This window comes from Schistocerca americana, unplaced genomic scaffold, assembly GCF_021461395.2.
Source record: "Schistocerca americana isolate TAMUIC-IGC-003095 unplaced genomic scaffold, iqSchAmer2.1 HiC_scaffold_197, whole genome shotgun sequence".
Taxonomy (NCBI): Eukaryota; Metazoa; Arthropoda; class Insecta; order Orthoptera; family Acrididae; genus Schistocerca; species Schistocerca americana.
This window is the reverse complement of record NW_025725903.1, coordinates 145,001-150,000: the sequence shown is the minus strand read 5'-3', so window position 1 is coordinate 150,000 and position 5,000 is coordinate 145,001. Positions and strand designations below refer to the sequence as shown.

Below are 5,000 nucleotides of genomic sequence, written 5' to 3'. Positions count from 1 at the left end.
GGACTTTTCCCGCAGTCGCAATGTGCAATCCACCCCTATAACATGCGTTTCATGAAGAGTTATCTCCAATATGCGACATTCCCGCTGTCCCTATACATGAGCTGCGGGCTGTACCAGTTACGAGCTAGAGACGCGACCGCGTTGCTCTCTGTACGAATGCCGATGCTGAGCGGTCAGCTAGGAGGCGCTCCATCCATGTCGGTACCGGTGAGCGTTGCACTCGCAGTCGCAAGAACGTACGGCAAGTATATTACCTGGAAGAGTCAATGACAGTCCACGCCCCCCTGCGTGGGAAGAGTCTTTCTAGGCCATGACCCACCGGAAGGGCGCAGCGTCCCCCACCCCAGACATGTGACGTCACACCATCGGTATTGACGACTAGACTGATTCCTTATAATCATTTGCCATACACCGGTGGAAGCTGCCGAGACGAGTAACTACATAGCGGGCTCGCCGTGTCACTAATGTACAGAGATACAACAGTTTCGACTGGAACCGGATTAAACGTATACACGGCGCTGATTAGTAATAGATAGAGCCATCAGAATACAGATAATGTATACAACTGTCCGTATACATGCTGAAAGACTCTGCTCACAATCACAACCACACGTCAGCCACACACCCTTATCACGCACTACTCTCTGCCTGTAACACGCACACAGACAATATGTAAGCACCAGCATGGAACAACACCCAGTGCATCCTCTCCGCCACATTAGACAATCCACACTGTCATAACCAGACTGGGAGGTCCACTCAGAAAACAGAATATCCCACCCACCCGACAACCACCATTGCTCAGCCAAGCCACCAACACCCACACATGTCCTACACAGGGGTGCACCCAACATCACAATACTGCCTCCTCTCACAGCACACAAACAATGGCAGGAATGAAAGACACAGGTCTGCCACAAGCATGGAATGAGAGCGCCGCCTGTCATGAGCCAAAGGTGCATCCTGACGTGGCAAATCAGATGATGCCGCAGGCATCCACTTACTATAATCACAATCAACAAACCGGCCGCCCCGCCCCGCCCCCCATTAAACCTTTCCTTACAACAATGTGTACCTTAACCTAACCTATATCGTACCGTAACCTAACCTATATCGTACCGTAACCTAACCTATGTCGTACCGTAACCTAACCTATGTCGTACCGTAACCTAACCTATGTCGTACCGTAACCTAACCTATGTCGTACCGTAACCTAACCTATGTCGTACCGTAACCTAACCTATGTCGTACCGTAACCTAACCTATGTCGTACCGTAACCTAACCTATGTCGTACCGTAACCTAACCTATGTCGTACCGTAACCTAACCTATGTCGTACCTTAACCTAACCTATGTCGTACCTTAACCTAACCTATGTCGTACCTTAACCTAACCTATGTCGTACCTTAACCTAACCTATGTCGTACCTTAACCTAACCTATGTCGTACCTTAACCTAACCTATGTCGTACCTTAACCTAACCTATGTCGTACCTTAACCTAACCTATGTCGTACCTTAACCTAACCTATGTCGTACCTTAACCTAACCTATGTCGTACCTTAACCTAACCTATGTCGTACCTTAACCTAACCTATGTCGTACCTTAACCTAACCTATGTCGTACCTTAACCTAACCTATGTCGTACCTTAACCTAACCTATGTCGTACCTTAACCTAACCTATGTCGTACCTTAACCTAACCTATGTCGTACCTTAACCTAACCTATGTCGTACCTTAACCTAACCTATGTCGTACCTTAACCTAACCTATGTCGTACCTTAACCTAACCTATGTCGTACCTTAACCTAACCTATGTCGTACCTTAACCTAACCTATGTCGTACCTTAACCTAACCTATGTCGTACCTTAACCTAACCTATGTCGTACCTTAACCTAACCTATGTCGTACCTTAACCTAACCTATGTCGTACCTTAACCTAACCTATGTCGTACCTTAACCTAACCTATGTCGTACCTTAACCTAACCTATGTCGTACCTTAACCTAACCTATGTCGTACCTTAACCTAACCTATGTCGTACCTTAACCTAACCTATGTCGTACCTTAACCTAACCTATGTCGTACCTTAACCTAACCTATGTCGTACCTTAACCTAACCTATGTCGTACCTTAACCTAACCTATGTCGTACCTTAACCTAACCTGTATTGCGCCTTAACCTAACCTGTATTGCGCCTTAACCTAACCTGTATTGCGCCTTAACGTAACCTGTATTGCGCCTTAACGTAACCTGTATTGCGCCTTAACGTAACCTGTATTGCGCCTTAACGTAACCTGTATTGCGCCTTAACGTAACCTGTATTGCGCCTTAACGTAACCTGTATTGCGCCTTAACGTAACCTGTATTGCGCCTTAACGTAACCTGTATTGCGCCTTAACGTAACCTGTATTGCGCCTTAACGTAACCTGCATTGCGCCTTAACGTAACCTGCATTGCGCCTTAACGTAACCTGTATTGCGCCTTAACGTAACCTGTATTGCGCCTTAACGTAACCTGTATTGCGCCTTAACGTAACCTGTATTGCGCCTTAACGTAACCTGTATTGCGCCTTAACGTAACCTGTATTGCGCCTTAACGTAACCTGTATTGCGCCTTAACGTAACCTGTATTGCGCCTTAACGTAACCTGTATTGCGCCTTAACGTAACCGATATTGCGCCTTAACGTAACCTATATTGCGCCGTAACGTAACCTATATTGCGCCGTAACGTAACCCACATTGCCCCTTAACGTAACCCACATTGCCCCTTAACGTAACCCACATTGCCCCTTAACGTAACCCAACACACGTTGGGCCTTAACCCAACACACGTTGGGCCTTAACCCAACACACGTTGGGCCTTAACCCAACACACGTTGGGCCTTAACCCAACACACGTTGGGCCTTAACCCAACACACGTTGGGCCTTAACCCAACACACGTTGGGCCTTAACCCAACACACGTTGGGCCTTAACCCAACACACGTTGGGCCTTAACCCAACACACGTTGGGCCTTAACCCAACACACGTTGGGCCTTAACCCAACACACGTTGGGCCTTAACCCAACACACGTTGGGCCTTAACCCAACACACGTTGGGCCTTAACCCAACACACGTTGGGCCTTAACCTGCTCTGTAATTGTCATACGACGCGTTAAATTAGTGTAGTGTTGCCTAACTGCAACCCCCGCAATATAGTTTGCTACTCGCACTGCCCGGTCCCCAGTGTATCGCTTCATGTTAAACACCTTGCAGCTATACACTGTAATGTGGATGGCAGCAGGACGTACATGCTCAATGCCCTTTGCAGTTGTTCATTGGCATTTGCAGTTGTTCATTGGCATTCGCATGTGCGAAGCACTTAGCCTACGCTGTGGTACGGCCTGTGTCAACTGTCCGCTGATGTTGTACGTCCAAATCACACACTGTACTGCACATTGGTCCTCATGTACTGAATGATACATCGTGGTACATGTGACCGTACAACGACTGCGCCAACAACGGCGAACCATGCGGTCCAAATGTTGTGCACTCAGCTACGTGTCGTCTCCCTATAAGAGCTGGATTGCAGTGTGGTATGCCCTGGATGGCGATCAGCATGAGCCGTCTGTTGATGTAGTGGCGCGTGTTGTCAGACGTAGTCGTCTCTTCTCACACACCGTGATAGCATGGTGCACTGCGTTCCACATCTGCGACATGCGACAGAGGCCGGTTGACAGTCGTTCGCGCAATGGACATCGCATACGTACGGGGGCCACCTTCCACGTGTTCGCGAAGCGTGCACATGTTGTTGCGTGTATGTGGGCAGACATAGTGTGTCGTGACACCTGACACAGGCATGCAACAATCGTTGAATTTGCAAATGGCGATGGACGCCTACGTTTGCTGGTGACGTTATGCAAATGAACAACTGGTAAACCGTTGTGGTGCGGTTGTTCTCGCTAGAGGTGAATCAGTGATGGCGACGATCGGTTGAGCTACCAACCGGTTGTTCCAGCGATACCCACCATGCCCACGAACGTGAATGGCATCTGGGTGTGAAGCGATACGCGGCGGTGGCTGGGTGGGACCGTCCCCGGCCGGTGAGGGGGGGCCTCCCGGCGTGCTGGCCGCGCGGTGCGTGGGCGCACGCGCTACAGCCGGCTGGTGGGGGCGGCCAGTGGCAGGCGCGCCGGCCGACGGAGGCGGCAGGCGGCGCAGCTGCGCGCCGGCGCACCCTGCACGCGGCGCCGTGCGGCCAAAGTAGGTCCTCGCGGGCCCGGTGCGAAGCGCGGTGGACATCTGCAGTGTGCTGGTCCGATTGAGGACTGTGTGCGCTGAGGATGCGCCGCCGCCCGGCGCTCGGCGCCGCGACGCCGTCTGCTGCTCGGTCGCCTCTGCGGTTCTCGCAGGTGGTTTGTATCGCAGCTGTGCGGACGTGTTGGCGCGTGCGCTGTGCTGGGAGAGTTCGCTTCGGCACCCAAGTGGGGCTTTTGTCCTTCTGTGGCGCTGGCGTTGGAGCTGCCGGTCACCGTAGGTGGCGCGTGTTGTCTCCCGCCGGCAATGCCACGACAGCACGCTCCCGGGCCTCTGTCGGCAGCGGCAAGCTCAGTTGGGAGCACGGGTGGTCGCACCTAAAGCGTCTACTCGCCAAACTCCGGGCGATTGCGCCTCTCTCGAACCCGACCAAGTACTTAGGACGGCGCTGCGCGCCGCCGGGACCTGAGAGGGTTTCGAGGTGTATTGTGCAGGGGAGCTCAGCCTCCTCCTGTTTGCAGAATAATTGAGCGGACGCTTGCGTGTTCGCGCGGGCCCCCGGGACACACTCCCGGGCGGCCGGCTGCTCAGCTCTAGTTGACGCAGCTCCCTGGTTGATCCTGCCAGTAGTCATATGCTTGTCTCAAAGATTAAGCCATGCATGTCTCAGTACAAGCCGCATTAAGGTGAAACCGCGAATGGCTCATTAAATCAGTTATGGTTCCTTAGATCGTACCCACGTTACTTGGATAACTGTGGT

At 51.8% G+C, this 5,000-nt stretch overlaps 1 non-coding gene across 1 annotated transcript in view; it reads left to right on the top strand.

Annotated features, from left to right (window-relative positions):
- Window positions 1–4,847: 4,847 nt before the first annotated feature.
- The window catches only part of LOC124573839, a 1,910-nt gene continuing 1,757 nt past the window's right edge, over window positions 4,848–5,000 (top strand). Inside the window, exon 1 of the ribosomal RNA XR_006972174.1 lies at window positions 4,848–5,000. This exon is cut by the window's right edge and continues 1,757 nt beyond it. This is a non-coding gene — a ribosomal RNA (small subunit ribosomal RNA).